Below are 27412 nucleotides of genomic sequence, written 5' to 3'. Positions count from 1 at the left end.
CAGTTGGGGGACCAGTTCTCCTCTCACCAGACAAAACCAGCAGTTCAATTCCAGGCTGCAGCAAAGTAAGAATCATCTGTTTCCTGTGGTATTGTCTAGGTGGTCATCTAGACAAGGTCTTTACAGGGGATCTGTATCTGGGGCTCTAGTTGTCCTGGTCTCTGCTGTCTTTCAGGGATGTAGAGGTCCTTTCTAGGTGCTGATCCACCATCATGTCTGGATACGTACTGGATCCGTGTGACTGCAGTGACCCTCTGATCTGGATACAGACTGGATCTGGTGGCTACGGTGACCTCGGAACAAGAGAGAAACAGACAAATATAAGTGTAGATGTGTGATTGTGATTGTTTCATGTGGGCGTCTCCGTTAATTGTTCATCTACAACAGGTGCTACTCATTACCCGATCCCTACATATTGCCCTGTCTTTCGTCTTATGTTTGTCAAAGCGTTTTATGCAGTTCCAGTGTTATTTCCTGATCTTTCTTTCCTGTTTCATGTGTTCTTCTCGTCATTGGATCGTCTTCGGAACCCCATCCACTCCTCACTGTCCACGGACTTCACCCATCACCTTCAAGGATCTGCCGCCCCCAGTTGATTTTGATATTCTAGGTATTATCAAATTGCCTGAGTTTTGAAAATGTAGTGGACGTGGAGGATTATAATGTAACAGGAGCTCATTCAAATAATGTAGTGCTAAACCATTCAGGGCTTTATAAGTAATAACCAAGATTTTAAAAGCTATATGATGTTCGATAGGGAGCCAGTGCAGTGTTGACAGAACCGGGCTAATATGGTCATACTTCCTGACTCTAGTAAGAACTCTTGCTGCTGCATTTTGGACTACCTGTAGTTTGTTTACTAAGCATGCAGAACAACCACCCAATAAAGCATTACAATAATCTAACCTTGAGGTCATAAATGCATGGATTAACTTTTCTGCATTTGACATTGAGAGCATAGGCCGTATTTAAGATATATTTTTGAGATGGAAAAATGCAGTTTTACAAATGCTTAAAACATGGCTTTCTAAGGAAAGATTGCTATCAAATAGCACACCTAGGTTCCTAACTGAAGACGAAGAATTGACAGAGCAGCCATCAAGTCTTAGACAGTGTTCTATGTTAATACATGTAGAGTTTATATTATATTCCTATAATTAATACCTCTGTTTTTTCAGAATTTAGCATTAAGAAATTACTTGTCATCCATTTATTTATATAGACTATGCATTCCATTCGTTTTTTCAAATTGCTGTGTTTCACCGGGCCGTGAAGAAAAATAGAGCTGAGTATCATCAGCATAACAGTGAAAGCTAACACCATGTTTCCTGATGATATCTCCCAAGGGTAACATATAAAGCGTGAAGAGTTGCCGCTCTAGTACTGAGCCTTGAGGTACTCTATACTGCATCACATACTGTGATCGATATGATACCTCTTCATTCACTGCTACGAATTGATTGCGGTCATATAAGCTTGATTTAAACCATGCAAATGCAGTTCCATTAATGCCAACAAAGTGTTAAAGTCTTTGCAAAAGAATGTTGTGGTCAGTTGTGTCAAATGCAGCACTAAGATCCAATAGAACTAATAGAGAGATACAACCACGATCAGATGATAAGAGCAGGTCATTTGTAACTCTAATTAGAGCAGTCTCAGTACTATTATATGGTCTAAATTCTGACTGGAAATCCTCACAGATACCATTATTTCTCTAAGAAGGAATATAATTGTGAGGATACTACCTTTTCTAGTATCTTGGACAGGAAAGGGAGATTCGAGATTGGTCTGTAATTAACTAGTTCTTTGGGGCCAAGTTTTGTTTTATTGATGAGAGGCTTAATAACTGCTTTATAATATGTGTGGGATGATGGGAAGCCCTCCAAGCTCATCTTCCTGCTTAAAACTGTCAGGGACAGCATCTCCAGAGATTACAAGGCTCTTGACGAGGGAGATACTTCCATCTCTGCCCATTCCATCATTGGCACAATAAATAAGTGGTCTCTCACAGATGGCACGAACAACCCCCTGATCCACAGCCTCAATGTTATCTGTATCTGATAGATGGTGTTGTGTGAACTGGCGGATCCTGTCCCACTGTTTTTGAGATGAGGGGTCATCACACAGGTTGCCATGGGGAAGTCGCGATAGTACATCAGCATCTCCATTATGGTTTCCCGGCCGGTACTGGAGCTTAAAGGAGAAGGTAGAGAGAGCAGCTAATCACCTGTAGCTGGTTGCATCGAGTTTGGCTGAGGTAAGTATGTAGGTACGGGGATTGCTATCAGTGACTACTGTGAACTGATTACCATAAAGGTAGTCACTGAACTTCTTTGTTACAGACAATTTCAGCATTAAAAACTCAAGCTTGTGAGCTTATAACTCACCATGTTATAACCCTTTACTTGCATAGGCGATGACACGCGGCCGTCCCTCCTGCTCCTGATATAAGGCCGATCCGAGGCCGGTGGAGCTTGCATCCGTGTGAAGGATGTAAGGCAGTGCAGGATTTGCGAAGGCCAGAACTGGGGATGTTATCAACTTGCTGATAATCATCTTAAATGCCTGTTGGCAGGCGGGAGTCCAACGGTTCAGAAATGGTTCTTTGGGGTGGTAGTATTGGCCACTCCTTTTCTTGGACTTTGGGTGCTTCCTTAGAGGTGGGTAGCCAGATGTTAAGTCGATTAAAGGTTTCATTATACTTGAATAGCCTTTAATAAACTTTCTATAATACTCACAGAATCCAAGGAAGGCTTTCAACTCTTAAGATGCAATCTTTTCCGGGTCAGTCTCGGAGAGCAGGGCTCTGAGATCACATGCCCCAAGTACTGGACTGAGGACTGGAAGAATCTACACTTTTCTGGGGAAAACTTGAGCCCATACTCCTTTAGGCAGTTGAGAACCTTGGTGAATCTGGCTTCATGATCTTCTAAAGTTATTGAGAAGACTTTCAAGTCATCCAGGAAAAAGACAACTTCCTTCAAATTCATGTCTCCCATGCACATTTCCATCAGTCTCTGGAAGGTACTTGGGGCGTTTGAAACTCCCTGAGGCATGCGATTAAACTCCCAGAAGCCAAGTGAGCATACAAAGGTGGTCTTTGGCTTGTCAATTTCGTCAACTTCAATCTGATAGTAGCCAGACATTAGATTGAGGACAAGGAACCACTTGGAACCGGAGAGTGCTGTGAAGGTGTCATCCATCCTTGGAAGTGTATTGGCATCTTTCACTGTCTGCAGGTCCGGTTTCCTGTAGTCTATACAGAGGCGTACCTGGCCATTCTTCTTATTGACTACAACAATTGGAGAGGAGAATGGAGACCCACTTTCACAAATCAACCCAGCATCGAGAAGCTCTTGAAGATGTTGATGAACGGTTTCTACAATGTGTAGGTGTATCTGCGAGCTCTGAGTTTGAATGGTGTTTGATCAGCGGTTTGATGTGATGCTTGACTTTGTCTCTCCTTCCAAAGTCAGTGTCGTTCTGAGCAAAGACATCAGGCACTCTATTCAATTTTCGGTCTTTCCATTCTAGTGGGACAGGGGACTCACAAGTCAAAGGCTGGGTCAGCCGCCTTGGAGGGTTCTGGTTCAGATGGATTGGTCACACTCTGTTTGTGAAACAGAATGACCTGGATTGCACTGAGCTCAGCAATCACACTCTTAGATGGGATAATAATGTCTTATTTTGACCAATTTGAAACCACAACTCGTAATCTACCTGGTACCTGGCTTTACAAGCAGCCCTCCAGGCAGAGAAGAGGATGAAGGGTACTCCTTTATAGCAGACCTCTTAGTATGGAACTCTATAACTGATGCTACTCCCTCCCAAACAACTGTTCCTCCAGCTGGAATGAGTTTTCGGTCTCTGCCTTGCATCCTCACCAGTCCGATGTTACTGTAATGTCTTTATTCCTGTCTCAGTTGAAGTACTTTCAGCACTGTTCTTAAGGGAAAGGATGGTAGCTTGCTGGACTTTTCTCTCTACTCATACCATATGCTACATCGGGTGTGTTTGTACCAATAAGTATCTGGTGACCTGAAGTGCCACTGTCGTCTTCACTTCATATTCAGCCCCAAGGAACTGTTTTGGGAAGGTGATTGATACTTCAACATATGCAAGGTAGGGAACAGATTGATCAATGTCCAGAAGGTTATAGAGTGGTTCAATCTGTTGTTCATGTAGGTATTTGTCATAGAAGGACTTGGTGACTTTGGTTACTTGTGAACCTGTGTCAAGAAGACAGTTAAACTGTTTGCCTTGTGCCTAGTTTTTGTGGAACTATGAAGGGATGTTTTCTAACATTAGATTGGTTAAGGCAGCACTGAACTTGGGTTTGGTGTCACTTTTATCCTTAGCAGGGCATTGGTGAACTGCTCCAGCCTCAGTTTGCCCTGCAACGGAGACTCCATCTAAAAATACCTATTGTCTGGTGAATGTTCTTAAACTTCCCAGAGGCGCCACTTTTCTTTCAATTTATCTCTTTTTTCATTGACGAGAGTGGGGTTTGGATTATTACTGCCGGCTGAGGAAATTTGACCATCCTCGTGCTGGCCCTCCTGATTGATGCTCAGGGTTCCCCTTGGTCTTTGGGGCTTTCTTGGCTTTCTTGGACATCAGCGTGTTGAGTTGGCTCTGCAGAGACGCCACCTGCTGTTTAAGCTCTGTCAATGGGTCGGACTCAGGCTGGAATGCTGCTTGTTGACTGAAATAAAAACCATGTCTGCCTATTTGATGGACAAGTGTTATGAACATCTTTGGTACCTCCTTTCAAGCCATCTTGAGTAGAACTGTTCCATATTTAATGCGCGAAACTGAAGAGTCTATGCGTTTTACAGAATACAGAAGTTTGTTGTGCATAACATTTTCTGAAAACTGTTTCTAGCTCAGACTGAAGATGAGCTAATTTTGAGATATGAAGTAAGATCTGTAAGATGGTCGAAATTGAAAATCATGATTATGGGAAATACTAGCAACTGAGATATAAAGTCAAGTCACAGTTCTGAAGTATCAGTTACCTTTTATCAGTCACTTCTATCTCAAGCTGCAGTTTCTTCTCTGCAAATACCGTAGCTATTTAAAAATTTCTCATTGACAAGGTGTTCCTCTTCCTATTTTTGAAAAAATTAAGCATGTTTCCGTTCCAAAGCTATTTTATTGCCAGTGGGTGACAGCATGTGAGAGTGTCTCCACAGGTTTTGCCCCCATCCTCGTTCTTATTTTTGTTATCTACATTTCATTCTTGTTTCAGAAAAAAAGAAGTAGGTTACACATAGTATTTAATACCAAATGAGCTGTGTGAAATTGTCTGCCCCTGTAGTTACTAATTCCCAAATCTATGAAACTGCAGTTATATATATATATATATATAAAAAAATGCAACCAGGCCTGATTTCTGCCAGACCTTTTCAAATAAAATGAAACATTTACAAATAACTTTTTTTTTTTTTTTTCAGAAAGAGATTCTGCACAGTAGTGAACCTTTCCAGAAGTAGACAACACAGCCCAGCAATGACTCATTCAGGAAGTCACAAAAGACCCATGGACAACATTGTAGGAACTGCAGGCCTGCTCTTGCATCAGTAAAGGTCACTAACTATCTGAAAGTCACTGGCCAAAAATATCATCCATGGCAAAACAACTACAACAACAAAAAATTCTAACCCAGAAAAATATTTAGGCTAGTCTGAATAGCTGTTGGCTAAAAATGCTGGATCATGCATATAGTTTAATAAATACTTGTATTTGTGTCATTGTGATGTGTAAATAACAGCACTTCATAAAATGAAAAGACAGTGCTGTCAATCAATCAATCAATCAATCAATCACCTTTATTTATATAGCGCTTTAAACAAAATACATTGCGTCAAAGCACTGAACAACATTCATTTGGAAAACAGTGTCTCAATAATGCAAAATGATAGTTAAAGGCAGTTCATCATTGAATTCAGTTATGTCATCTCTGTTCAGTTTAAATAGTGTCTGTGCGTCAGCGGCAAGGAACCGAAACTCCATCGGTGACAGAATGGAGAAAAAAAAACCTTGGGAGAAACCAGGCTCAGTTGGGGGGCCAGTTCTCCTCTGACCAGTCGAAACCAGTAGTTCAATTCCAGGCTGCAGCAAAGTCAGATTGTGCAGAAGAATCATCTGTTTCCTGTGGTCTTGTCCTGGTGCTCCTCTGAGACAAGGTCTTTACAGGGGATCTGTATCTGGGCTCTAGTTGTCCTGGTCTCCGCTGTCTTTCAGGGCAGTAGAGGTCCTTTCTAGGTGCTGATCCACCATCTGGTCTGGATACGTACTGGATCCGGGTGACTGCAGTGACCCTCTGATCTAGATACAGACTGGATCTGGTGGCTACGGTGACCTCGGAACAAGAGAGAAACAGACAAATATTAGCGTAGATGCCATTCTTCTAATGATGTAGAAAGTACGGTGTTATGTGAAGTGTTCCGGTTCCAGTTTACCTAATTAATGCAGCCTAAAAATCCTTTAACGGATTTGGATATTAAAAGCATATTAGTATGTTATGTGTATGCCAGGTTAAAGAGATGGGTCTTTAATCTAGATTTAAACTGCAAGAGTGTGTCTGCCTCCCGAACAATTTTAGGTAGGTTATTCCAGAGTTTAGGTGCCAAATAGGAAAAGGATCTGCCGCCCGCAGTTGATTTTAATATTCTAGGTATTATCAAATTGCCTGAGTTTTGAGAACGTAGCGGACGTAGAGGAGTATAATGTAATAGGAGCTCATTCAAATACTGAGGTGCTAAACCATTCAGGGCTTTATAAGTAATAAGCAATATTTTAAAATCTATACAATGTTTGATAGGGAGCCAGTGCAGTGTTGACAGGACCGGGCTAATATGGTCATACTTCCTGGTTCTAGTAAGAACTCTTGCTGCTGCATTTTGGACTAGCTGTAGTTTGTTTACTAAGCGTGCAGAACAACCACCCAATAAAGCATTACAGTAAACTAACCTTGAGGTCATAAATGCATGGATTAACATTTCTGCATTTGACATTGAGAGCATAGGCCGTAATTTAGATATATTTTTGGTTCACCTTGGTTCCTAACTGAAGACGAAGAATTGACAGAGCAACCATCAAGCCTTAGACAGTGTTTTAGGTTATTACAAGCAGAGATGTGTCATGCTGAACAACACCCTTCAATATTTGCAGTATAGTTTGGCGTAGGTCTAGATGCTCTCAAAACAGCCAGTAAATGAGAAAGATGCTCTTCTCAGGATGTATGTGGGGTGTGTCATGAACACCTCACACTCTGGGCAGCAAGGGTTTCTTATTACAGCATACTTCCACCCATATCTTATGTGCATGCTAATGAAAATACTACCTACATTATTCAGATGCATATTAATATAAATATTAAACAAATAACTGATGTTTAATTAGCAAATGAAACTGGCTTCTTCTAACCACAGCAAATATAAATACATACATGGTTGTAATTACACCAGTACTTCTGCTAATAAACATATTGTGTGTTTTCTGTGTGTGTGTCTGTGTCCGTGTGCATGTGCATGTACAAACCTCAATGGAAATTAATTTCTTGATTCTAATGCATTTTTGATATACATTCATATCATGAATTCATATTCACTATGACATAATATGTTGTTATGTAAAGTGTTATGGGGTTCTTTTTCGAAGTATTTTAACCTCAGAGGGTACTAAACTCTGCACTGCAGAGGCCCGTGACACTTCTGTGCTGTGGTTGAGGTGTAAAATAGTTGAAAGTAAACTTCTGAGGCCATCTAGGCAGCTGCTGTTGTGCATTTTTCCTATACAATTATTCAAAAGTATTGTTGTTCATGTTGAGTAACTCTGTGAATGAATCACACAGACATAAAAAAACAGTATTTGAGCACCAACTTGGCGAATATTCAGAGTTAGAACAACTGCAATAAACAAAAATGCATAATACAAGTAAAAATTAATAGTAAACATTTTACCTTATAAGTTTAAACTGCATTAAGGCCATTCATTCTAGTTTTAGCTTTACTACCAGATGCTGGCTAAATCGCAAAAGATCCACATTGGAGCTTATTAAGGTCTTTTTTTCATTATCAGCTGACTAAAGGCTCTGACTAAAGGCTCTGTGTGTTCTGCACATTAATTGGACAATGTTGGGGCTGATTGAGAATCTTGAGATTGCCTCAGTCTGTGTTGGCACCACTGATGATAAAGAGATCCCTGATTAGCTGATCAGCTTTCTAAACCAGCACACAATAAAAAAAATAATAAAAAAAGTGAAAGTGACAAGGCAAGCAAACAATGAAGAAAGGAGGGCACAGAGCATTCCAATATGTGAATATTTTTATATAATTGAATAATATAATTGAAGGCTAACAGATTGTAAAAATTAGTTAAAATTTTACTTTTTAAGGACAGATACAGCTGTTATGGACAGTTTACTCTCACTCAAATTTAAAGCTGATGTGAGCTAACACCACCATCTACTTTCATGTTGATTTGGTGTGTACCAACTATAAGATGATCAAAGATTGTTTACTCTATGCTGTGTGGTACGAATACAGTCCATTTTTGCATTGCTGTTGTGCAACTGAGCCATTCAGAGTACAGTTTGGATTGAGAAATTGCTTTTCTGTGTGCAATATAGTGGGGGAACTATGACGTCACTTTGTAGGCCAATCACACTGGTTCCCTCAACAAAAAGCCAATAGGATTTTTCCATAGGCTTTTGAACTATCACAAAAAATAAGCTCTGTGTTACATCATAGTTCATGAAACTCACATGTTTTGTCCATCAAGATACTCTTCATAAAATAATATGACTTTTATGAATTTTTATGCTTAAAAGCGCCAGAACCTAAAGGGTTACTCTACCCCAGAATTAAAATTGTGTCATTAATCACTAACCCCTATGTCGCTCCAAACCCGTAAAAGCTTTGTTCGTTTTTGAAACACAAATTAAGATATTTCTGATGCATTCTGAAAGCTCTCTGACCCTCCAATAGATATCAATGTAATTAATATGATCAGCGTCCAGAAACATAAGAAATTGTCTATGCATCAGGAAATCAATCGTTATAATTTTTGTACACAGAGAAAAGAGTATCCACTGAACTTAAACAGTGTATGCTGTTCTGTGTCAGCCAAACTACGCAGATACATTTTTTTTTTTTCAAATCATAGTGTAAATAAACAGAAACAATAGGTTTGACATGAGTGTAAGTGATTAATGACAAAATTTTCATTCTGGGGTGGAGTAACCCTTTAAAAGCTAAATTTAGGCTATAAACCAACTACAGTGCCTCGCCTTCAGCGTCACTATCACCATGTCCCCGACAACCTGATCAACAAAATGTTCAGTGAAAAGGATTTACTCTGTGGATGAATTTGAATCCGTGCTACATGAACCTTTACATATAAACTGGAATACATACAAAACTAGAGCCAAACTAAAACTAAAATGATACACTGGTTAATAAATAGTATAGTGAATAAATGAAATAATCAATGTATAATATGAAAGCACGTATTTTTGTAAATTTCGATAAAAGTATTAATTATACTACAATTGGAAATTACTGTAAACTTATAAACTGTTTGGCGTGATGACGTTGAATGTCTCCAGAAGGGCCAGTTCCATTTAGCAACATGTTAGCAACTGTCTTTTTTTTAAGAAACTTAACAGTTTAAAAAAAAAATCCTATTTAAAAAAACCATTGAATCTGGGACGATGGAACCAGAAGTACTTTTAAATCTTAACTTGACATAGTTCCACCTCTCAGTATGCATCAGGTGATCACTGAAAGAACTTTGAGTTGTTTGGTGAGCAGATGCTCATGCCGCTCCAGTTTTTTTTTTTTTTTTTTGTCAAATTGTACTTTTCCATTGCTGCTTTAATCTTGTCTTGCCACATCACACAGTTTATGCTTACAGAATATTACTATAATTAGTACTACCTAGTTCCAGCAAAGCAGTTTCAGTGGAACATGACCGTGTGAAAAAGCCAACCTTAAGATTATCATCTCCCTGTGCCCTTTAGGCCTAATAAAGATACTTCCTGTTTCTCTCTGTGGTTCTAGGTCGACAGCCTTGTGATTCTAGATGACTTGTGCCATTACAACTTTCCAGACAGCAATTTTCAAGTGTTTTTTAAATTATTATTATTATTATTATTATTATTATTATTATTGACAGCTGTCCCACTCTTTTAGATAATGTTTTCTTCATGAACATATTTCTTTATATCACTTTTTCATTTTCAACCACCTGAAGAAGTTGTCCTAGAATACAGGAAGTGTGTGGTTCATGAGGCTTGTCTCACAACTCATCAATGAGGCCATTTTAACACACACTACTGAGTTCAGTGAGTGAATTTAATGATAATATTAGCCTTGCCACCAAATTACTTAATGGACTGAAATTAACTGTAGGAGGATATGTGTATATGTGTATATTTTGGGAGGATTTACACTATAAAGGTCTGGCTTGTTTTGTTAATACTCGAAGGTGGCGAGATCCCAAAACATCAGTCAATGCTTACATAACATCGAACGTGAATGATTGAAAGGGAACAAGTTTGCATAGTAACCAGAGGCCACTTTTTGTTGATCGCTGCCATCAGCTACCATGGGGACACCAGGCACGTGCGCACATAGAGATCAAAGTGGGCTTGAGCACCTGCCCTTTTTTCTAGGGAGTTTTTTTTTTATATAAATGACTATATGTATTATGTGTGTGTTTCTGTTATCACACAACTTTTCCTGTCAAATAAATACATACATCTAAATATCAGGTCCGGTCAGGAAATGCTGAGACGATGACAACACGTTACTTTGTACTTGTTCACACCCTTGGACTCTGAATATTGCATGTCAATGCTTATAAGCATTTAATGAATCAGGAGGTCAGGAGGTACAAGTTCTAGCTGTCAGAAAACTCCCAGTTCACAAGTTTTAATTAAAAGTTATATGAAGACATGAACGCTTTTTTACAAATTTGCATCTTATCGTGAATGCACCTTCTCCCCTCCTGCATGGTGTGCAGCACAGCTATGAAGGTATTTTTTGAGAAAAACACCTGAGCATCTGTGATAGGGGAATTTGTAGTTGCAGAGAAGTTATATTTTCTAAAAATATTTCAGGAGGAGCATGCGCAGATAATTAATCCGTCCAGTCCATCATCAGTAATTACACCATTTATCATACCAGCACAAGAGAGAACCCCTATTAATAATCAAAGCACCCTTAACTGCATTATCTCTTGTATTTCAGCATTCACTTTGCTCCTTTGCCATAACAGACCCAATTTTCCTTTTCCAAACAACAATACCTAAACTCAGGATTTTCAGTTCCTCTGCAACAGTTCACTAGCCCCAGGATCACTCCTTCTCAAACCAGTCATTGCTGCTGAGCCCCAGGTTCCAGCGTGGCACCAACCTGGCTAAACAAACCAGCCACACAATTTACCCAACACCGAGGCTTAACCTCGCCGGCACTGCTGAAACTTTTAACTTCCCTGGCATCCTCGTATCATTATGCTGCACCAACAATTCATCCAATCGAGGCAAATGCTGATTAATTCTGGCACATAGTTCTCGCGGAGGGTAAACAAAGCTGATCTGTATGATCTATTCATTATCCTGAAAATCAGCCAACCTCACTCCTAAATCCAGTCCAGCCACCAAGGCGGCCAATAGATCTAGCAAAGCCCTGAACTCACCTCACTCAACACCACCATCGCCCCCACACAAGACCCTGCTCTCCTTAAGTGCTGGGTCGCAGTGGCAGGCCTTCAACGAGCCTGGGCCACAACCAGAGCTTCGACTCAATCTTTCACCGTGGCTCTTCCAGGGACAGCGTCATATGCAACCAGGCCTCCAGTATCAGATGCTAGCGTGAAGCTGCCACCACTAGCAGCACAGGGCGGGTTACAAATTAGTTTTAAGTTAAAACCTTTACTTAAAAATGTTAAACTACGTCATGACAAAAAAGGATGTTGATCTAGGATGTTCTGCTTCCGCAGAAGCCACATTCTCTTTTCATATAAAAGGACAGCAATTGTGAGTTGTCTTTTGACTGTATTATGAAGAGAGTGCAAGTAAATATATTAACAACAGCATTGAAGTAAATAGCACGTATCTGCACAATTAACATTATTGGTGTAATCAGAGATGTCTAATGGTACAATATGTGTAAACATGAGTCATTGTTTTCAAAGCCTCTGTTTTTACAACCCACACTACAATGCTAAAACTGAATTTCACATTTATCCGCTTTGGACAGCGTTTCCAAAATACTGTCTCAGTGTGGATGGAAGACCAAAACAGACAGAAAGATGTGTTTCAAACAAAACATATTACATATTACATATAAACATATTATTGTGGACAAGGCCGGAGGAATTGACAAATCTAGCAACAAAATGGCTAGGTTGACAACACTGCATGCTACCCAGGCATTCCACCCTGCCACACCAAAAGTCAAAAACCCTTCCTCCTTCCTGCGGCCTACAGCTACAGCAGTTGAAGCAAACATAACGCCTCTTCCGCTTGCAACACAGGCCCTCACATCTCATTCTTCCCTCCTTATACAGTTTCCTTTCTCTTTTCAGATGCAGTAGCAGTTCCCACTCCCACAGAAGTTTTCTTTTCAGACACCGCAGCGGTGCCCGCTTCCACAGAAGACACTTTCTCTTTTCTGATGCTGTAGCAGTTCCCACTCCCACAGGAGTTTACTTTATCATATGCCACAGCAGTGCACGCTTCCACAGAAGCCTCTAGTTCTCCCTTTTAAAGCCTCAGCAGTGCCACTACTACTTTGCTTTGCAAATTGGTCGGTGGGGGGGTGTGTCAATGCCCTTTTCCGGCTGCTATCCTGTACTAATTAAAAATGCCCCTTTCTGACTGCTATCCTGTACTAATTAAATCTTTGGGGGAAGTGCCCTGTGTCTGCCCAGACAGGGGGAGTACCCCGGGCTTGAGAGTAATTACCAAGGCGCTGAGCCATCTCCCCGTACAGCACGCCAAATACACATTAACTTAACTCAGTTTATAATATGTAAGTATGAACTCGTGAAGTGATGTTTTATTAACAAATTACAGGAGGAGCACGAGTACATAATTAACACGACCAGTCGATCATCAGTAATTACACCATTTATCCAACCAGCACAAGAGAGAACCTCCATAAATAATCAAAGCAGCCTTACCTTCATTATCTCTTGTACTTTACCATCCCTCCACCACCCAGACTCCTCACCTTCAGTCCATTTCCTAACTCAGCATTGGAAGGAGCACTCGGGGGGAGGGCTCTGGGTCCAGGCTAAAAGCCGAGCTTGGACCCCTCTCCACAGACAGGGGGAGTACCCAAGGCTCGAGAGTAATTACCAAGCTCAGAGCCCTCTCCCCGGACAGTACGCCAAATACACATAATAGGGATGTGCACATCGATGCTGCAGTATCAATATATCAATAATCAGAAGCTACTATTTTGTAATCTATATTTTCTGCAAAGTATCAATACTTAAATATATTTATAATTACTTCATAGCTAAATGTTTTTAGCAGTGTGTGCATGTCGATCGGGACGGTGTGTGTATGATATATAAAGAGAAGCTCTCGTGGACGAGGTAGTATGAAGTTAACACCGATCGGTCTGCGACTACGTGCAGTGCAATGTGCCATTCACCATCACAACATGGCGCGCACGGTCACAACTTGCGGAGATGGCAGAAATCATGATAAAAACAGCGTGGTGTATTGCTATTTCTACTCAGCTGAAAAAAGTATTGCACGATGAAATATTTGTGATAAGAGAGTCACACACTGCAAAAATACAAGCAACCTTTTTAAATACTTTTAAACAGTACACCCTGAAACTTATAAAGAGCCTGAACAAAAACAAGCTGCCCAGTTTTCAGCTGCCCAGTCTCCCTCTGTCCGACAAAAGACGTTAAAGGAGAGTTTTCATGGAGTAAAACCTTATCCAGGTACAAAGAGCACAGTCATTAACTTATTAACTGTACTCCCTGTCCATGTCATAACCATTAGACGAATATGAATAAATATAAAGTGCGTATGTTTGTGTGGGGTGTCCTTGTATTCCTTACATTAAGGACAAAATGCACGAGTAATACCAATTAATTTTGACTTCCTGAGGACTTTTTAGGTCTCCACGAGTACAACAGCTTATAAATCATAAAGCATTATGTTTTTTGAAAATGTTACAATGAGTAATCTGTGATGAGAAGGTTTAGGGGAATATGTTTTTACAGTACACACACACACACACACACACACACACACACACACACACACACACACACAAACACACACACACACACATATATATATATTTAATATATATATACATATATATATATATATATATATATATATATATATATATATATATATATATATATATGTATATATATATATATATATATGTATATATATATATATATATATATATATATATATATATATATATATATATATATATATATATATGTATATGTATATATATATATATATATATATATATATGTATGTATATATATATATATATATATATATGTATATATATATATATATATATATATGTATATATATATATATATATATATATATATATATATATATATGTATATATATATATATATTTAATATATATATATATACACGAGTCTTTCTCAAAAAATTAGCATATTGTGAGAAAAGTTCATTATTTTCCATAATGTAATGATAAAAATTAAACTTTCATATATTTTAGATTCATTGCACACCAACTGAAATATTTCAGGTATTTTATTGTTTTAATACTGATGATTTTGGCATACAGCTCGTGAAAACCCAAAATTACTATCTCAAAAATTTAGCATATTTCATCCGACCAATAAAAGAAAAGTGTTTTTAAAGGTCCTATGACATGAAAATGTCACTTTCTGAGGTTTTTTAACATTAATATGAGTTCCCCTAGCTTGTATATGGTCCCCAAGTTTCTAGAAATTTGAATCGGTGTAAATTGAGATTTTTCTATCTTTCTCTGCTTTTGAGAAAATGGAAGCTCAAACGGGCTGATCTTGAATCTCCTCGTTGTGACGTTGCAACGAGAATTGTTAACTCCCCTTTCTCTGCTTTGCCCGCCCAAATATTTAAATATAATTCAGTCGCAATGTCAGCACAGGCATTTTAAACAGACTTTTATGATATGGATTCGACAGCACCGGCACAAACAGTGAGTAATAGTGTTCATTAATGCCTGATCTGTGATTTCTGATGGGTAGCTAATCATTCAAGTTCACACAGACTTTTTTTCTAAATCAATGGCAAACAGGTATATAGAGGGCAAGACACAAGAATAATCCTAGGGCAAGCGTGGATCTTCGATGAGCGAACAATATTCAGACAGGGTAATCCAAAGGATAAATACAAAAGCAAGAATCAAAACCAGGTAAAGAATCTAAAACAAAACAGGAAGACAAGGCAAGAAACAAGACAACATGGCTAAACATGGCTTGTCAGTGAATGGTTGTCTGAGACTTAGTTATATACTGACGGGATAATAAGGTAAGGGAGTAGTTAATCAAAAACTATAGAAACTAACAAGATGGGCAAAGAAACAAGGGAACACAGAACCAATGGGGAACAATAACTTTTCAAAATAAGAGTCCACAAAACCAAAGACGGGAGCATATACTGGGATCCTGACAGTTATTTACATCTTTTGTATTTTTTTGCAGTTTGTGGTCTAGTGGTGTAAGGCTCCAGACTCTAGTTCAGGGATAGGCAACTCCGGTCCTGGAGGGCCACTATCCTGCAGAGTTTAGCTTCAGCTCTCATAAAAACTCACCTGCCTGTATCTATCAAGTAATCCCGAAAACACTGATTGCCTTGTTCAGGTGTGTTTAATTAGGGTTGGAGCTAAACTCTGCAGGACAGTGGCCCTCCAGGACCGAAGTTGCCTATCCCTGCTCTAGTTGCTGCTCATGTAATGACTCTCCCAACCATTAGTCGACGCTGTCACTCATGAGGTGTAATGACTCTCCCATCCACTCCCATCCATAGCCCAGCCGCTGTAGAACTCTTTGGGTCACCACTAATTAGGGATTGATTTCTACCACCTGCTGGTCATTATCTTGTTTGTGTTCTGCCTATTTAAGTGTGCCTCTTCCTTAGACTTGTGTTCAGGCAAGAAATGTGGGATAGTGAGGAGAAAGGGAGACATTTATACTATATCCAAAAGAGTATTAAAGTAAATAAGGTAGGAGGTGGAGATAGAAAAGAGGAAACGGTACTTACGACACTAAGGCTGGGACACTGTGCTCTAAATAAAACATTAAGAATGGTGGGGAAACATCAGACGGGTATGTGTGAGGAATGTCAGGATAAGGAATCGGTGGAACATGTAATTCTACATTTTAGGAAATATCAGAGGGAGAGGGGGATAATGGATAACAGATTTATAGAACAAGGGGTGCAGAAACTCACTTTAAAAACAGTACTTAGTATGAATGACAGAGCACAGGTGAGAGAATTGTTGGTTTTTTTAAAGGATACTGGGCTTTATTATAGGATATAAAGGGTTCCCTATCTGTCGGTCACTACGAGTTATGTCGACCGACAAATGGCAACGCTGGCAACGCTGTGATCGCGTCTCTCCTTTCTTAAAGGGAAGGGAGCAGACCCCTCTGTCACTACCCGTTCTGGTTTCTCTGTTTCGAGCAGAGGACCGCCGGCTAGTGCATTTGAAGGTGACAGTGAGAGCTTCTCCGCCGGGCCATGCCCCACGGACCTCTTACCCCTTCCGCAGTGTTTGTCCTGTGCAGCTGCTGGGTGATTTTGCTGGGCTGTCTTATTGCAGTCCCAACGGGTCATTCAGTTTGCCGCCGGAGATCAGATGTCGATTGCAGCATCGGGGATGGGCTGATGACCTCTGTGGATGAAGATTCGGCGGGGCTGCCCCCCTCGGGTGTTGTCGCCACTGCCGAATTGGACCCAGAGTTGACAGCCATGCTTGCCCGGGCAGCTGTGAGCATCAGGATGGAGGTGAATGCGCCGCCCAGCCCTGAGTGCTCATGGCTGTTTGATTGGTTCTCGGTGTGGAGCGCGACTCACAACCGCGTTTTACTCTGGTTCCTTTCTTCCCGGATGTGCATGGGGAAGTGATGTAGTCGTGGATGGCCCCTTTTACGGCCGGAAGCAGCTCATTTCGTTCCTCCGTCCTCACTACCCTCGATGGCGAGGCAGCTAGGGGTGTGCTTACAGTGCTGCGGGCCAAGCTGTCTCTGCTTTGCATGCCATGGCTATCCTGCAAACCCAACAAGCCAAGGCTTTAACAATGCACGAGGGTAGGACCAACCCGAGGTTGATGCAGGAGCTGCGCATGGCGACTGACCTCCCCCTTCTGGGTGACGGAAGTCACAACGCAGTCCCTCGGGTAGGCGATGTCCACTCTGGTGGTCCAGTAGTGCCGTTTCAGGTTCAGCCTGGTCTGTATGAGAGACATTGACAAAGTGCATTTTCTCGATGCTCCCATGTCCCAGGCTGTCCTGTGTGGCGACGCTGTCAGGGGCTGTGCCCAGTAGTTCCTGACAGAACAACAGCAGACTGAGGCCATACAGCACATCTTGCCACGACGTGATCCTCCGGTTGCCACCATTCTGTCGCAGGCAGTGCCTCAGCCTGCTCGTCGCCGAGGGCGCCCCCCTGCGTCCTCCACACCAGCTCCGCCCCGTGCTGAGAGTTCTTCGAGGCCGGCGCGTCGAGCCCCGGCAGGAGAGCGGCGCCCCCCGTGTCACTCCCGGCTGCAAAGTCCTCGAGGAAGTCGACTAAGCGGCCCTGACATGGGCAACTCGGAGATGCGGAGAACTGCTCTTCAGGAGATGGCGGAGAGAGCGCCACTCCCTCCCCCGGAGGAGGGCCGGGTGGAGAATCTTCTGGTTCTGTTCCGCCGCTGGTCGAACGGCCAGTGGCACCCACATTTTCATTGGAAGAGCAATTTCTCCTTCCTCCGAGTTGCAAGGCTCGTGGGCTGACAATGAGCGACGCACAGTTTCCTCATTCTCACCCACAACACCCCCTTTCGCCAGCGGCCAAGAGGTCGCGGTTCGGAGACGCAACGCCTCTCCACGCGTCTCTGGCCAGTTCCTCCGGGAACACGGGGAGTGTGGTTGCGATGACCCAGGACGCAGTGCCTTCTGGGCCTTCCGGCACGACTCCCCATCGTTGCACCACTGCGGGTATGTCGACTGTCCCTTTGGTGCCACTTGTACGGTATCTGGGAGCGTGGCTTGCGCTGCCCAACCCGTCACGCTGGCTCATCCGGACGGTTCGACTCGGCTATGTGATTCAGTTCGCCCGGCGACCCCCCAAGTTCAATGGCGTGCTCGAGACTTCGGTGGCAGTCCAGGACGCCCCTGTCTTGCGCGAGGAGATTGCTGTCCTCCTGGCGAAGGATGCAATCGAGCCGGTCCCTCCAGCCGAGATGAGCACGGGGTTTTACAGCCCTTACTTCATCGTGCCCAAGAAAAGCGGTGGCCTTCGACCTATCCTGGATCTGCGAGTCTTGAATCGGGCCCTACACAAGCTCCCGTTCAGGATGTTGACGCAGAAACGCATTATCAAATGCGCCCAGCCCCAGGACTGGTTTGCAGCGATCGACCTGAAAGACGCGTACTTTCATGTCTCTATCCTCCCTCGTCACAGACTGTTCCTGCGCTTTGCTTTCGAGGGTCAGGCATGGCAGTACAAGGTCCTCCCCTTCGGGCTCTCCCTGTCCCCCCGTGTCTTCACGAAGGTCGCGGAGGGCGCCCTTGCCCCACTTTGGGAAGTGGGCATCAGGATCCTCAACTATCTCGACGACTGGCTCATTATGGCCCGGTGCCGAGAAGAGTTGTGCGATCACAGGGACTTCGTGCTTCGGCACCTCAGTCAGTTGGGGCTTCAGGTCAACCGGGAGAAGAGCAAGCTCTCCCCTGTGCAGAGAATCTCTTATCTCGGTATGGAGTTAGACTCGGTGAGTATGATGGCACGTCTCACCAGCGAGCGTGCCCACTCAGTGCTGAACTGCCTGAGTTCCTTCAGAGGCAGGACAGTGGTACCGCTGAAACACTTTCAGAGGCTCCTGGGGCATATGGCATCCGCAGCCGCAGTCACGCCGCTCGGGTTGCTTCATATGAGACCACTTCAGCACTAGTTACACTCCCGAGTCCCGAGATGGGCATGGCGCCGCGGTACACATCGTGTCACCATCACACTGATGTGTCGCCGCCTATTCAGTCCTTGGTCGGACCTTGCTTTTCTACGGGCCGGCGTGCCCTTAGAACAAGTGTCCCGGCACGTTGTTGTCACAACAGATGCCTCCAACTCGGGCTGGGGCGCGACATGCAACAGGCAGGCAGCTTCAGGGTCCTGGAGAGGACCTCGACTGCTGTGGCACATCAACTGCCTGGAGTTGCTGGCAGTGCATCTAGCTTTGCGACGGTTTCGTCCGCTAGTGCTGGACAAGCACGTGTTGGTCCGCACGGACAACACTGCGGCTTTTTCGTACATCAACCGACAAGGCGGTTTACGATCATGTCGCATGTCTCAACTCGCCCGTCATCTCCTCCTCTGGAGTCAGACGTGGCTCAAGTCGCTGCGCGCTGTCCACATCCCGGGGGAGCTCAATCGTGCAGCCGACGTGCTCTCACGACAGCTCACTTTCCCCGGGGAATGGCGACTCCATCCCCAGACGGTCCAGCTGATCTGGAGTCGATTCGGGGAAGCCCAGGTAGACCTGTTTTGCTTCCCACGAGTCCTCCCACTGCCAGCTGTACTTTTCCCTGTCCCAGGCCCCCCTGGGCACAGATGCACTGGCACACAGCTGGCCTCGGGCTTTACGCAAGTATGCGTTTCCCCCAGTGAGCCTGCTCGCACAGACACTGTGCAAGGTCAGGGAGGACGAGGAACAGGTCCTGTTGGTTGCGCCTTACTGGCCCACCCGGACCTGGTTTTCGGAACTCATGCTCCTCGTGACAGCCCCTCCCTGGCGCATCCCCCTGAGGAGAGACCTTCTCTCTCAGGGGCTTGGCACCATTTGGCACCCGCGCCCAGAACCTCTGGAACCTCCATGTGTGGCTTCTAGACGGGACGCGGCAGACCTAAGTGATCTGCCCCCAGCGGTGGTAGACACTATCACTCAGGCTAGAGCCCCTTTTACGAGGCAGGCCTATGCTCTGAAGTGGAGTCTGTTCACGAATTGGTGTTCTTCTCACCGGGAAGACCCCCGGAGATGCCCGGTCAGAGTCGTGCTTTCTTTCCTGCAAGGTAGGCTGGAGCGTGGGCTGTCACCCTCCACCCTGAAGGTGATTGCAGCCCATCACGATGCAGTGGACGGCCGGTCCCTGGGGAGGCATGACCTGATCGTTAGGTTCCTGAGGGGTGCCAGAAGGTTACATCCTCCTAGGACACCCCTGATTCCCTCCTGGGACCTCTCTATTGCCCTGGCGGGACTTCAGAGGGGTCCCTTTGAGCCGCTGGATTCGGTTGAGCTGAAGTTCCTGTCTCTCAAGACAGCGCTCCTGATCGCGCTCACTTCCATCAAGAGGGTCGGGGACCTCCAAGCATTTTCGGTAAGTGAAGAGTGCCTTGTGTTCGGGCCGGCCTACTCTCACGTTGTCCTGAGACCCCGGCCTGGATACGTGCCCAAGGTTCCCACCACTCCCTTCCGAGATCAGGTGGTGAATCTGCAAGCGCTGCCCCTGGAGGAGGCAGATCCAGCCTTGTCGTTGCTGTGTCCCGTAAGAGCGCTTCGCATATACGTGGACCGCACCCAGAGCTTCAGAAGCTCTGAGCAGCTCCTGGTCTGCTTTGGAGGTCAGCAGAAGGGGAAGGCTGTCTCTAAGCAGAGGTTGGCCCACTGGATAGTGGACGCCATCACCTTGGCTTACCTCCCAAGGTGAGCCGTGCCCCCTGGGAGTGTGGCCTCCTCCTATGCGTTGGCGCACGGCGCCTCTCTGGCAGACATTTGTCGAGCTGCGGGCTGGGCGACACCTAACACCTTTGCGAGGTTTTACAACCTCCGTGTAGAGCCAGTTTCCTCCCGTGTGTTGGGTAACAGGTAATTGGCGGGAAGGGCTGGCTGGGTGTCTCGCTTGCTGCGCCATTCCCCCTAACACGGGGATGTGAGCGCCTTCTTCTCCCAGTAGAGTTCCCCGGTTGGCGTACCCTGGTCGAGCATCCTCCAGCACCCTCGGCGTCAGACTTGGCGGAGCAGTCTGTCGCCAGGCCCAGTACTGGCGTTAGCATGCCCGGAGCCGGTCAGCCCCTGTACTAGGCTAGGTGTCCATATGGCTGGGTTCCCTACGGGTAATCCCATATGTGTATTCTTCCATGGTAAGGTTTCCCTCTTGGCAAACCCGTGTCTTCCCTTGACAGATCGCTCTGTCAGTCTCTTCTGGCAGCCGTTCCATCCCTACTCCAAGGTAGGACCTGCCTCAGAGACCCTTTCCATATGTAGTACTGCCCCCTGGGTCAGTCCATATCGGTATATCCACATGTCACCTCCCTACAGGTAGGATGTGGTCTGCGTAGCGACCTTTCCTAAAGGCTCGCTTCCCCATTGTCTTGCCAGCTGAAAGAACAAATAGGGAAGATTTGAAGCAATCTTTCACTGAAGGTTGAAATCCCTTCCATTTACTTTATGTGGGCGGAACAGCAGCATGGCCTTCTCCAGCAGCGATGTACTCACCCTTTGGCCCCTTCGGTACCAAGGTCAGTGAATTTGCGCTGGGGCTTTGGGAAGGTTACGACCTTAAGCGTAGCTTTTGTGGCACGCCAAGGCTTGTCAACAATTGCAGAGCCTCAGGGTTGTGACGAGGTTCAGGTTATGGCGTTTTCCATAGGACCCCATTTGTCGGTCGACATAACTCGTAGTGACCGACAGATAGGGAACGTCTCGGTTACGTACGTAACCCTCGTTCCCTGATGGAGGGAACGGAGACGTTATGTCCCCATGCCACAACCTTGAACCATTCGCTGTTGCCGGGACACGTTCTCGGCTCCTCAGCGTAAAACCTAATGAGTGGATGCACCTGTCGCCCTATTTATACCCGCTGGCACGGGGAGTGGCTCAGGTGTGTTAATCCACTTGCCAATTTCATTGGCGTTTTCTCTTAAAATCAGAGATGATTGGCCTCCCAAGTGAGACCCCATTTGTCGGTCGACATAACGTCTCCGTTCCCTCCATCAGGGAACGAGGGTTACGTACGTAACCGAGACGTTTCCCCCCTTTCCCCTTTTTTTTTTTTTTTTTTCTTTTGGATATTATAGATTATACTGTAAACCTACTGACTGATCCACACTCCGGAACAGAAGGTGGCGGTAATGCACCATTAAGCTGGATGCCAACCGCCGTTAAAAAAGAAGAAGAAGAAGAAGAAGACTTGTGTTCAATCTTGAGCTAACCTATTGTGTGTAATCCTTGCCGAGGAAGTCAAGTTAAACTTCTGGTTTTGTTACTGTTCATCTTTTGTTTTGTATTTTCACTGAGGAAGCACGGTTTCTTTTATGTTGTACTTTGGGAACTTGGAACCTTCAGTAAAGCCCTTTTGCTCGATTGACAAAGCCTGCTTGTTATTGTTCTGCTCTTGGGTCCAACAGATATCTATCATCCACCATAGCCCAGCGGTACAGAGGTTGTTCAGTTGACTAGAAGACCTGATTTTAGTTCCAGCTTCAGACACCCATTACAAGTGGTCATGTCATCTGCAACTGAGGAGTTTATATATATATAATAACACTAACAGACTCTGTGTGTTACAGGAGATTTCTCCAAGCAAAAACACGGATGCTGACTATGAGGGGCAGAATCATCATATGGCCAACTCAAATCCCTTTTCCAACACTCCCACCTTGGCTGCAACTCAAAAATTGGTGTGTCATCCCAGCCTATATCCCTGTCTGTATACTTCCTGGAGTATCTTCCTTCCATGGAGGATGAATGGAGCGAAGAATCCTAATGAGTTTGACAATGATGCAACTGTAGATAAGATTCTGCATTCAGCTGCTGGCTGCTCCATGAGACAAACTTAAAGCAGTCAAGTTCCACATTCCACTGAATCCCCAGTGTTCGCTCTATCAAAGAATCATCAAATGAAAGGTCAGATTCTCTTTTATCATTAGCACGTTCTGAAGGAGGGATACTTTCCGAGACAGCTTTATCACTGGACACACATTTGTGAAGTCTAAGACCACCAATAACATAAAGTTCTCATAAAGTGTGTTTTTGGTTGCAAGGGCAAGACAACCCTGCACAGATTACAAAAAAAAAACAGCATTAAAGGACCAGTGGATGGAGTTTATTTTTACAGAGCATCAACGGAGTTGTGCAAGTGTTTTTGTTTGTTCCCTGCATTTCGAAGATGCTTGTTCACAAGGCCCAGTTTGACGACGGATTTGCGTATCGTTTATTTCTTAAGGATGATGCAATCCCGAGGAAAAAGGGTCACGATCGTGTGTTTGAACCGCAGGCGGTGAGTAAAACTGCTTCAAATATCTCTGCCTCCTTGTTAGTGCGTCCCCTCCCATGCCAGAGACCCGGGTTCGAGCCCCGCTCGGAGCGAGTTGTTGCTGCTGCTGCTGCTTTCGTTCAGTTTCAGCCTCTGGATCTGATTCTGGATCATAAATAAACGGCTGAATCTGACTGTAAGCCATGGTTTGATTTGGATGATGGGTTTTCCCTCACGGTAATGTCACAGCTTCCAAATGCTCTAATGGCAAAAGTCTATTTGCGCTCATGATTCTTTAGCTCCGCCCACACATCACGCCTCCAGCCGGTCGTGTTTTCCGGGAAAAATCGGTACAGACTATCTTTCTCTTATGAATATAATAAAACTAAAGACTTTTTGGATTTATGAAGGATGCAGTACTACTCTATATGTACCCAAGATTAACAGGATATTGAGTGAAAACGAGCATTTCACCCCCCCTTTAAAGCAACAGGGTGTTGACGAAATAGGAGAAGAATACCAGTCGAATTGTTCATCAAGTCAGGTCCTTGAAGCAGATAATCATTTAAGTGGATTCTATCATAACTAGCAGAACCATTAAAAACAACTCATTTTCTCTTCAAATTATTAAGTCTCACAAGGGCAAGTTGTCTATTGTCTGGAATCTTAGGTCTTTCTTTAAAGAGTAGAGGCATTTCATAGTGTCCAGTACAATTCTTCCTTATACCATCACTTAATTTATTCAAAAACATGATGTCATCTTGAGATAAAGTTTTATTGTCCTCATTAACATCTTTAAAATCAGATTCCAAAACACAAATGGCCTCTTCTGGAGTCAGTGGAGGAATTTCCTTAACAGAACGTCTATGACAAATAACTGTGGCAACAGAAGAGTTGGACCGAGGTAATGAAGGTCCAACAATGCTCCAACCTAGATCAGTGTTGACAACATAAGGTTCATCATTATTTCCTAAGATCACTTGTCTTGGTGCCAATGCCCTGGCACAATTATATCCAATCAAAAGCCCAGCCTCACAATCCTTCAAAGATGGCATATCATAAATAATTGTGGAAAGATGATGCCAAAGTTTAGCTGTTTCATATGTGGGTATAACAGATATAGTCTTGGCAGTAGTTACTCGAAGCGTGAAACCAGAAGAAGCTACAGGGATACAAAACATATATAAAGAAAATATATCAGTCTCGCTATCCACAGACGAATTTGTGATATTTCGAAAAATGTCTGACACGTTGTAAATGGCACTGGTGTTGTCAGCCTTTGGTATTTTGCTTGTGGAAGAGGAAAGGATGAATCAGGAGCGAAAAATATGCAGAAAGCGCACTAAATGGGTGAAACCATGGATTCTCCAGGAACAGGCTAAAGGGGCTTTCCCGAACCTGTGTAGAAAGCTGGAACTAGATGAAATCCCTGATTTTAAAAATTTTGCACAGCTTTTTCCTACTCAGTTTAGCATGTTAAAGGAATTTATCACTCCAATTATACAGAGGAAAAATATGAACACTCCGTAGGGGAACGTCTCATGATTACACTACGGTTCCTGGCAACAGGTAAACAAACTTTGTTTTAACATTGCAATACAACACCTTTTCAGTTGTGTACATTTTGGTGTATTATTAGGCTTTATAATAGTGAAAAGAAATATATTATTTCGGATGGCAATTGTAGCCTAGCTGAAAAGAAACCGCATATAAAATATAATAATGTAAAAATGCATTAAAAGTGTTTTGTTCTTGATGATTGATTCTAGAAAAGGTGTGGAAATCTGATAATGGAGTTATGTGATTGTATTCTTTGCAGGAGAAAGCTTCAAGAGCCTTTCTTACCAGTTCCGAGTGGGAACGTCTACAATTCAGCAATTCATTCCCCGAAACCTGTGCAGCAATCTACCAGGTGTTAAAAGAGAAATACCTGAAATACCAGACACAGTGGAAGACTGGCAGTGAGTTGCCATTGGATTCCAGCAGTAGCGTAGCCAGAAAAGAGACTCTGGGTGTGCATATTAAAATCTGGGTGTGCCACATTTATTGTCAGATTACTGTGCAAAATTATGGGATAGTATTTTTGTCGCACTGCTTCCGTCCAACCATACTCCTAGTGGTAATTTGCAGGTCGTGTCAAAATGCTGTTAATTGTTAAATTTAATAATTTTCTTCCAAATACGATAATTTTGAACTTCTGGTACGATACTTGGTCATTTCCAATCTGGCAACACTGTCTGTTGATGTTGGGCCTGGGGAGGGAGAAAGATCCTCATCAGGTGTAACGTTAGTCCTTGTGTCCGGCTGTCCATCAAGCCGATGTTTTTTGCTTAAAAAAATTTAAGAAAGGAGCTCTGCCACATATTGCTAGCTAGCAATGTGCAATCAAAAATTATCTGTTTATATCATAGACTGCTGAGGTCACAGTCAGCTGCTGTTTGCTGATTGGTTCGCAGTCCAAATGTCTTCAGATATATTTTAACAAAAATAATTTTAAATATAAATTACATTTTAAAAGTTTTATCATTATTGCACCATATATTGGATTCTTATTTCTGTGCCCCTGAGAGTATGATTTAGAATGTTTAGTGACGTCACAGAACTGAACCAGATTCAAACAGCTTTCGCACGTATAAAGTTTACTCTATTGTTCATCCAGTTCAACAGCCACTTACTTTCATGTATTTCGGGAGAAACTGGGGAATTCAAGTGCTGTACAAATGTAGATGTACAATTACAATATACTGCAAACATGCTGACACTTTTGCAACGTAACACAGGTGTGTATACTGATTGACAGATGCATCCAGTGAATGATTGTGGGCCACTGAATATTTGAAAATGCAATCATCAACCTCATGCTGGAAATGTGGCAGTACATGTGGTGGCAAACTCCGCATTCTGTGTTCTGGATTTTTGCAGAAAGATGAGATGGCATCATTGGTGTTTTCCTGTGATGCCAACTTTTCCAGAGTTTTGCCAATGGTGTGCATCAAGTATGTGGACTCCTCACTGGAGGATTCATCCTGTGCTTCCCTGGAGGCTTTGGAGTATTTGGTTTCTTTCTAATGGCTGTGGACTCAGTTCCACAGATTGTGGATTCAGGCAAGGGTGTACTGGGCCGTAGCTCTGCCTCAGTGAAGCTGGGCTCTTCATGGGTGCCAGTCCAGATGTCACTGTTGGTACCATCTAAGGGTGAACAGGAATCACTATCAGCCGAAGATTCCTTAGAAAATAAAAATAAAAAGATAAAAATAAAAATGCAAATGATGTGATACCATAGATTCTTATAACTGTTCACCAATAACCCATAACGATAACAGGGCAAGGCTAAAACAATTCCCTGCTAATTGGTAAAATGGCTCTATTCAGAAGCACTTTATGGCACATTGTAGAAGATAATGGTTTAAATCAGTGGTTCCCAACTTTTTCAACTCATGGCCCAGACAACCAAACACATATGTTTGCGTGGCCCACTGCAAAAAATTAACTGACCCGCTTTTGTTGGGTTAATAACTTAGTACTCAGAAGCTAGATTGTTAACTGTCTTTATTGAATGAACTGGCAATGAACAGAAAATAACTGGGGCTGGCACCACTTGGCACAACTACTGTTGTTCTGTAGCATATGCAGCAAAAATATATAAGATAAATTGGCGGTTTATTCTTAAACCAATTAGCAATCTTGAATAGTGGAAGCATAGTTACAGTTTAATATTTAATATTTAAACAATATCATATATTTTTTCTTATTTAATTATATATGTGAAATGATGTTATTAGGTTATGACTTAGACATTTTTACATGCAGTACAGACCAAAAGTTTGGACACACCTTCTCATTCAAAGAGTTTTCTTTATTTTTATGACTATGAAAATTGTAGACATCACTGAATTCAATGATGAACTGCCTTTAACTGTCATATTGCATTATT

Source organism: Carassius gibelio, chromosome B9 (genome assembly GCF_023724105.1).
Source record: "Carassius gibelio isolate Cgi1373 ecotype wild population from Czech Republic chromosome B9, carGib1.2-hapl.c, whole genome shotgun sequence".
NCBI lineage: Eukaryota > Metazoa > Chordata > Actinopteri > Cypriniformes > Cyprinidae > Carassius > Carassius gibelio.
Note: the sequence above shows the minus strand (reverse complement) of the source record.